We start from the raw sequence: 9,804 nt of genomic DNA, 5'->3' as shown, positions 1-9,804 counted from the left end.
TAAGGAAAGCTACAAAAACTATTCAGGGGGATGTCCAAAAGACTCAGAAGAGACCCCCACTGACCAAAGATGAAACAAATTGAGCATCAGTAAGAATAATAATGGCAGTGAATGAAAACACGATATATTTATATCCATGAGTCTATAATGATATTAAGAGATGAAAAGGAACTAATCGATTACCATTGGAGCATTCTGATGAAGCAACTCATTATTGTGAAAATGAGTTAAAGAAAAAAAAGTCAAGCACCTATGCTTCTTTTTCTATACAAACTGTATTACTGAACAGCAAATAGGCCTTTTTATAAATGTGTTCCAGTAATAAATGGAGAAGAAATGATAGAATATCACTGCATTGCAAATCTTAAGAATTTGATGGGTTTGGCAGTGGACATCCAAAAAGCCAGTCTCCATTTGGGTATCTCCTGATGGGAGAGCAATCAAACCTGAATGTGATCAAGCCTTCAGATCCAGTTGTCAGTTTATACATATATGGACAGGAGAAGAGGAGAGGAACACGTCAAACTATTCTAGAGAGATCCAATCAGCAAAATCCAAACTGTAGGAAATGACAGAACAAACAACCTGGTTTCTTTAGCAAATAAATTGTAAGATTAAAAAAGAGTTGGAGGACTCTTTGGATTTTTAAAAAAACATTTAAATGACGTATTGATCAATTGCAGTATGATGAACTTATGTGGATCTTGACTTAAACAGTTAAAAAAGAACAGAAGCATACACATATGAGATCACTGGAAATTTGAACATGGAAATAAATATATGTGGTACTAAAGTTGGTCAAGACAGTGGTTCACTCAGATTGTCCAAGTGTAAAATACTCTTTAAAATACCAGTGACTAGCCTTCATCTAACAAGCCAAGTATGTATTAAACAACCAATAAGGTCATAAACAGTTAATGTATAAATAGTTCTTACAAAGGGCCTGGGGAATTTGGTTAAAGAATTCAAGGATTAAGGTTATCCTGATAACAGCAGTTCAGTTCACTGTAATTGGATTCCTCCTTCTTCTGCTAACAAAATTGAATTTAGGATATCTTCTTAAGGAGTAAACTGTTGCATGATTCCATTGCTATCAGTATTATAGTTCAGAGCAGGTTAAAAATCATATCAGTAAACTGGGTGATATCAGCATAAATACAGTAGCAGGTGATGTCTCCTGCATTTTCTAAGTCAACTTATGGAGATTTTTGTGTTTCTTTGTCTTTGCACATGGCCTTAATTATTTATTTTTTGGATATTCCATATTTACTCATTTCTCCTTCATATGTTTTTCTACCTGTGTGCATATTAGTACTTAATCAGGGGCAGGTTAGAAAATGAAGAGGTACAATTCTTATGAAGGTCATTTGAGAATAGGTGTTGAAATTTGTATTGTTTTTAGTTTTTGATTCCATTCTCCACAAGGCTTAAAAAGTGTAGTCATCTGGCTCCTACATGGAATGGATTTTGAGGTCTGGTTATAGGATGAAGTCGAATAAAAAATTCTAGTGCTCTTTGATATGAATGGTGTTCTTACACTATCTTTTAGAGGTTGTCATGGTGGTCATAGAATGTATCTGGCTTTGAAGTTTCTGATCAGATTTCACTTGTGCTATTATAGGACTGCTTGCCCCCTGTTTGGGTCAAGTTATCAGGGAGCGTTGGTCAATCAGTTAGGAAAGTTTTCTGCTGCAAGTAATTGAATACCCAAAATGTCTTAAACAAAAAGAGGTTTATTTTTCTCATAACAAGACCTGAGTAGGCGGTTGCTGGCACTGGGTCAGCTGCTCACTGATGACAGACCTAGGACTGGTGAATTTTTAGACATCATGTTCACTCTGTGCTCAAGTCAGTGGGAAGGAAAAGAGCCAGCTATATCTTTTATCAAGAAAGTATACTTTTTTTCAGAATGTCTGCCCCTTCCTGTCTGCAGATTTTCTTTTTGTCACTTGCAGTTCTCTTGCAGGTTTCTCACTGGGCCACCTATGTATGTAAAGGAGGATGGGAAAGTGGGGGAAAAAAGATCATCATAACAGTCATGATGAGTCGCTAGGGGCTGGTTCACACTGCTTCCTGTATAACACAGGGGTTCCCATAACAAGGAAGGGATGAAATAGATATCGGGCTAATAATTCAGTTCTGACACAGCTGGAAATGTTTCTGGACTTAAGAGAAGAGGTAACCGGGGAAATATGAGACTGTAAAAGGAATATGTTTTAGCATTGTTTCCACTTTGTGTTTATAAAGCAAGCTATCTGATTAGCACAAATGAGAAAGAGTGTAAAGGATTAATATGAGGAAAGATTAGTGGATTCACATATGGAGAATTAAGGGTAAGTGATAAAAAGCAGAACTGAATTTCTTCCTATAAATATCTAGATATATTTTTTACCAAGAAGGAAAGAGAAAACAGGAGGAATAAATAAAAAAATACGTTTAAGATGCATTAAAGAAAAAAAGAAAATTCTGCAGATGATGTGCTTAAAAAGCACTTTGGAAAGATTAGTTCTATTTTTTAAAGCAATGCACTAAATAGTTTATTTTACATGTCTTTTATAAAATAATAATCTGTAATGGTATATTGATCTTGCTTGTTCATCATAGACTGCAACTGTATCTGCAGACTATTGAACAATTAGATAATAGCAGAGTCTGGTGCTTACCCCTGGGATACTCAGGGACTGCCTTAGGGAGAGGGGAATGCTATGCAGGCAAAACTCTGAATCCCCTTCTTCTGATTGATTCAGAAAGGTCCTGTTGGACTTGTGCTGAAGATCTGGTATAGTCTTAGATATCATATGTTTGTACATACCTTGAGAATATGGATAAATAGATTGATCCAGTGACCCATCCCCATATTCTAGTCAATGAAAAATTTGGTAACATGAGAATTCCGGTATACAGGTATTGAATGAATATTAGTCCTATTAGAGATAATGAGAAAAAGATAAAACTGTGGGTTAAGAATAAAAAAGGAAGGTAATATGGATGGCAAATAGTAATAGAGGTTTTGAATTAAAGCTTTGGGAGAAAGAAAATGGATAAAGGAAAATAAAGCTGGGTTTTAGGACTGCAAATTGCAGGGGGAGCAGGGAGATGTCTATAAGCATGTGAGAAAAAACTGAGGAATCTGGGGAAGCAAGAGATGGGAGTCAGGACCCTGGAAGGTGGGGACCCAGGGAGGTAGGATATAGGACTGGAACTTTAGGAGGGAGTAGATATTTCAGAGTTGTAATGAAATCAACAAAGCTTTGAAAACTGGGAAGAAAGATATAGTCTAGTAGAGGAGGAAGACATGATCAAATAATCACTAAAATGTAAAATTATAATGATTATAACTAAGTACGCAAAGGAGAGGCCCATATATTGGTGCTGTGTGGAAGCAATGGCTGAACTTAGATCTGAAGCAACTGCAGTATTTGGTGTCATGTCTCCTCTCAGGGTGCCATGTGCCCCACAGATCATGCACTCTAATTCCTACCCATGTATGGTCATGCACTGCCTAATGACGTTTCAGTCAGTGATGGGCTGTGTATATGATGGTGGCTGCATAAGATTATAATACCTTATTTTTACCATACCTTTTCTATGTTTAGACACCTAGATATTTGCCACTTTGTTTTAACTACCTGCAGTATTGAGGACAGTGATGCGCTGTACACGTTTGCTGCTGAGGAGCCACAGCTACCCTGTATAGCCTAGCTGTGTAGTAGGCTATGCCATCTATGTTTGTGTTCACCCAACAATGAAATAGCCTTACGGCCACATTTCTTAGACTATATCCCTGTCAGTAAGTGATGCATACCCCTAGAGTGCCACTCTTTTTCAATCAGTGTATAAGATGGAGGCATAGCAGGTAGTGATAGTGGCCAGCTATGACTTAGGCCAACTCTGAAGGCAATACCAGTGTGCTCTTAATGACCATTGGCCTATATACTAGTTGATATAAACCTGGGATCTTTGACCTAGAGGGAAACAGTTGGGGAGATACATTTCCTCTTACCATTTTTTGAGGTGGCTTCGTGATTCCAGGTGGAGTTTTTTCCAGCTGCCTTATTCTTTGTGACTCTAGGATAATTAGTGAGGAGGGAGGGCCTGAAAAGTTTTTAGGATAGAAAGCAGACATTAATCATTAGTGCTTATTACTGTAACAAAACTTTGGAACATTCTGGAATCTGTGAGGAACTAATAGATTCACATTATAATATTTAGTAACGCATATTAAATGAATGAACAGGAAAATAGCACATATGTATAAGAAGCTTTGAGAAACCATAAACTTACATTTCAGCAGATTTATGTTGCTATATTTCAACTAGGATTTTGGAAAACATTTTGCTTCAAGCATTTTTTTTTCAAGTTGGCATGTAGTCACTAATGAAAAGCGTTTCTCATTCCTTTTATGCAAGAGCTGTGAAGTCACAGGGGGAACTAATAATTTTGAATGGGGTTTTTGCTCCTTAATTGACATATGCTTTTTGATTATGGAATTGATCAGGAAAGAAGTCCATCTATTTGTAAGTAGTTAACTCTTTTCAGGACTGGAATTATAGCTCTCAGGTCCAAATTAAGGCATAGATAGTCACCTGCAAGGTGAGGATGGTGGGGAAAGAAAAACTAAAATGTGGTCTGGAACTTCTTTTTAAAGAAGAGCTCTTCTAACTCTTTTCTGAGAAGTTCTACCACAGTAAATCCTTTGATAGTAGGATTGATAGCTAGCATTATTTGTCTGTTAGAAATGAATGGTTCTGGGCAATGGGGCATTGAGAGTGGATGTAGGGTTATAGAATGTAGGAGGTTAAAGTGGATGATAGGGAAGGGGAAGTTGGCTGTGTTTTATCTCAGGACATCTCCACTAGCAGTTGATATGCACATGAATAACTCAGAGAGGAGGAGATTTTTGAAATAATGCTTTTACTAGGTTTTCAGAGATATTGTCTTGAGGTTTGATGAAGCACGAGTATAAAGGTAGCTTTCTTGGCATCATGTCTCTTTAGAATGAAACTACCTCTATTTTATTAATTAGTAGTTCTCAGTTGGGGGAGGAAGGTGGGCAATTTTTTCCCCTAGTAGGTGCTTTGGAAATTTGTAGGGGAGTTCAAGAATAAATGATTTTCACAATAATAAACAGGTGGGGTTCAGGGATGCTAGACATCCTGAGGATTGTTGAGGCTGACAGGGTTTAGAGCCACTGCTATAAATAACATTTTATACATTAGAACATATTTCAGCATGATATAATTGATACTCATCTCACTTAATCCGTACAACAGCACTGTAAGGTAAGCAGCATGGGTTATGATCTTCATTTTAGAAATTAGGAAAATGGGACTCAAATCATGTTATTTGTCTGAGATCATATGCTAGTGAGCTGAAAGGTAAGCTCACATCATCTTTCTACCTGAACTAGGGTTGGAATAAATGATTGACTCTGAGGAAGGATCCAAGTAGTGTTTTCATTCATTCAGCAACACCTCTTAGACATCTGAGCATTCTATCTGTGAATCCATCTTTACAGATGGATCTGAGCATCTGAGTATAAGAGCTGAGCATTCTATCTGTGAATCCATCTTTAGCCCATTTTCCATTGCGCTTCCAGTCTTTTTATCCATGATTTTCAAGAGCTCTTTCTACATCTTCTAGATATTAATTTTTATCAATTTTACATATTGCAACTATCTTCTCCTGCTTTATTATCTGTCATCTTTTTCTATGGTGTCCTTTGTTGAACAGAAATTTGTAGTTTTGAAGTTATTGTCTTATCATTTTGGGTTTTGGATCTTAATTAAGAAGTTTCCCCCTACTATTAGGTATCAAAGATATTGTCCTACAGTTTTTTCTCATGTATTTATATTTTTATCTCTTTTGTTAATATCTTTTACCCATCAGAAGTCCATTGAGGATGGATTTATTTACAATTTTGATATAAACTGCCATATTCCCTTCCAGAAATATTGCACACAATTGTATTCTAATCTACAGTATTTTGAGAGCCTTCATCAACACTGTTTTCTGTTTTTTTTCTTGAATCTTTGGGGAAAAAAGTGATATCTCATTGTTTGAACTTTTGTGGGCCAGTATCTTTTCATGCATTTGTTATACATTTACATTTTGCTCTTTTTGCTTTTTTCTTACTGATTTATAGGAACATCTTGTGTGTTACAGATATTAATGTCTGTGATTTTTCTCCAAGTCTGTCATTTATTTTTAAATTTTGATTATGCTATCTTTTGTTATCTTTTTTTTTTTTTTTTCGGTCAATCTTTCAGCTTTTCCTATATGGCTATAGTTCTAAAGTTTTATATTTTCAGGGCTTTTCAACTCTTTAGGTGGATTGTATCAGTTGATATTAACCATATTAGACATTTAAACTGGGAAATTTAAAAAATATTTAACCATTAATTCATTAAAAATACAGTAAGTTGACTGGGCCTGGAGGCTTACACTTGTAATCCCAGCACTTTGGGAGGCCAAGGCGGGAGGATTTCTTGGGCCTAGGAGTTCAAGACCAGCCTGGGCAACATAGCGAGATCTTGTTTCTACAAAAAAATTTTTTAAAAATTGACCAGGAGCCGGGCTCAGAGGCTCAGCCTGTAATCCTGTACCTTTGAGAGGCTGAGGTAAGTAGATTGCCTGAGCCGGCGGGTTCGAGACCCGCCTGGGCAGGCGAGACCTCATCTCTACAATAAAATAAAAAAATTAGCCGGGCGTGGTAGCGCGCGCCTGTAATTCCGGCTACTAGGAAGGCTGAGGCGGAAGGATCGCCGGAGCCCAGCAGGTCGAGGCTGCGGTGGCCGGGAGCAGCCACTGCACTCCAGTCTGGGCGACAGAGTGAGACTCCAACTCAAAAAAAAAAAAAAAAAAATTGACCAGGAGTGGTGGCATATACCTGTGGTCTCAGCAGCTCGAAAGGCTGAGGCAGAAGGATCGCCTAAGCCCAGGAGTTGAAGGCTGCAGTGAGCAGCAATTGTGTCACTATAGTCCAACCTGGGAAACAGAGTGAGAACCCAACTTAAAAACAAAAACAAAAATTCCCATGTTAGCATATTCTACCAAGCAGGGCTCCATCAGAGAAGTAGAGACAGTAAAACGTATATATTAAGAGATTTATTGCAAATGATTGGCTTGTTCAGTTGTTGGGGTTGTCAGAAATCTGCAGGGTGGGTTTTCAGGAAGGGTTGGTTAGAGCTGTCAGGCGGGGACCAAAGCTGTAGTCCACAGGTAGAATTTCTTCTTTCTCAAGGAAGCCTCACTTCTGCTCTTAAGGCCTTTCACATGATTGTATCAGGCCCTCTCAGGTTATGTAAAATAATCTCTAGGACTTAATAGTTCACTGTTTCTGGACATTAATGGCATCTATGAAATCTTTTCAAAGCAGTGCATAGATTAGTATAGGATTGAATAACAGTAGACCTTAGCTTTGCCAAGTTGACACATAAAACTGACCATCACATGTTTTTTTTAAATGGAAAATAAATATATTTCCAGACTGAAAAAATAAAAAATAAAAGAGTGGTATTGTTTTACATTTTTGCAAATCTCTTTAATGTCTGACTTAACAGAAGACAGCTGGATTTTACTATCTGCTTCTGCAGTCAATTTGTTGAATATGTTGTTTTGGTTGAAATCTGTGAAGAAGATCTGGCCTCACACATATGTACAGTTAGGAAAGGGAAGTAGTCTTTTCAGATAATTATAGATATTCTTGTTTGCTATTATACCAGGAATTGAAGGGTAATTGCTTAGAGGTTAGTTATAACATAACTTAAACCACATTAGTGAATTTTTCTTACAGTTACGTTAAAATTTATTGCTGTCTTGCACTTTATTTTTTATTTTTGTTTTTTATTTTTATTTTTTGAATTGGAGTCTCACTCTGTTGTCCAGGCTGGAGTGCAGTAGCACACTCATGGCCACCCTAGCATCGACCTGCTGGGCTCAGGTGATCCTTCCGCCTCAGCCTTCCAAGTAGCCACAACTACAGGCATGCACTATCATTCCTGGCTAATTTTTTGATTTATTGTAGAGATGACGTCTCACCAAGTTGCCCAGGCTGTTCTCGAACATGTGGGCTGAGGCAATTCTCTCACCTTGACCTACCAAAGTGTGGGATTACAGGCTTGAGCCACTACACCCGACCATGTCTTGCACTTTTACCCATGCATGATTTTATAATAGCATGCATTTGCAGTGAATACTGGTTCACTGACTTACGAAGTTCTAAATGTTGACACATTTCATTATTCAGTATAAAAAAATCTCATCCATTAGTATCTGCACTGATCTGAACAAAAAGTTCTTAAGTACTGGGGAGAAGTCTAGTTCATGGAGGCAGATAAAAGTTTTCCAAAATTCTGATTTTTCATTAACTGATTTCATAACAAATGCTGTCATTTAGTTTGCTTAGTACTCAAGTCTGAAATGCCATAATTTGTCTGTCAGTCAATCATTTTTTCAAGTAAAAATGGTCTCCCATGGAAAAAGTGACTTGTTTAGCTCACAGCTCAAACAATTGTACAGGTGTTTTTCTTGTGACTAATGTTGTATTTCAGAATGTAGTAGAAGTGTCAAACAGAATATTACTAAGATGCCTGTGCTCTAATAAAACCTGATTCACAAAAACAGGCAGTTGGCCAGGTTTGGCCCACAGCACATAGTTTGACAACCTCTGCTTTATTGATGTCTTTGAGCAAATTTACAAGATTAGTAATAACTGTTTTGAGAACTTTATCTACTAATGCCAGCATCTTTATTAATTTTTTAAATCTATTTTTGTTGATTGGTTGTTCTCCTGGTTATGGGTCTTTTCCTCCTTTACTTGACTGGTAATTTAAAAAAAAATTATTTATTTATTTATTTATTTTTATTTCTATTTTTTGAGTTGGAGTCTCACTCTGTCGCCCAGACCGGAGTGCAGTGGCCACTCCCGGCCCCCGCACCCTCTCGACCTGCTGGGCTCTAGCGATCCTTCCACCTCAGCCTTCCGAGTAGCCGAAATTACAGGCATGCGCTACCATGCCCGGCTGATGTTTTTATTTATTGTAGAGATGAGGTCTCGCTGCCCAGGCGGGTCTTGAACCCACAGGCTCAGGCAATCCACTCACCTCAGCCTCCCAAAGGCGCGGGATTACAGGCTGAGCCACTGAGCCCGGCAGTAATTTTTTTATTAGATGTTAGATATTGTGAATTTTACATTGTTGGGTGCTGGATTTTAATGTATCTTTTCAACAAGCGTTATGTTTTGTTTTAAGGTACAGTTAAGTATTTGATCATTTTGAGGGTTGCTTTTGAATTTTGTTGTGGAAAACCCCAAATATAGTCATGTTCCACTTTACAGAAACATGTTCTGAGAAATGCATTGTTAGGTGATTTCACTAGTGTTCTAAATTATAGTGTACTTACACAACCCTAGACGGTGTAGCCTTCTACACACCTGTGCTATGGTAGCGCCTATTTCTCCTAGGCTATAAACCTATACAGCATGTTGCTGCCCTGAATAAGGCAGGTAATTGAAACACAATGGTATTTGCATATCTAAACATATGAAAGGTAGAGTAAAAATACACTATTATACTCTCATGGGACCACTGTTGCATATGTGGTACGTCATTTATTGAAACGTTCTGTGGTGCATGAGTGTAGTCTTTATTCTGAAACTAAATTAAGCTCCACTGCTAAGGTGAAACCCTTCTGAGAACTCAATGCCCAGTGTATAATGAAGTCTCTTTACTCTTCACTTTTGTGAAAACACAAACTATCCCACCCTTGTGTGAGCACTAGGAAATGTTTAGTCTAATGCTTTCT

The sequence above is a fragment of the Carlito syrichta genome, unplaced genomic scaffold (genome assembly GCF_000164805.1).
Source record: "Carlito syrichta isolate Samal-C Ts95f unplaced genomic scaffold, Tarsius_syrichta-2.0.1 Scaffold314371, whole genome shotgun sequence".
NCBI classification, from domain to species: Eukaryota; Metazoa; Chordata; class Mammalia; order Primates; family Tarsiidae; genus Carlito; species Carlito syrichta.
Note: the sequence above shows the minus strand (reverse complement) of the source record.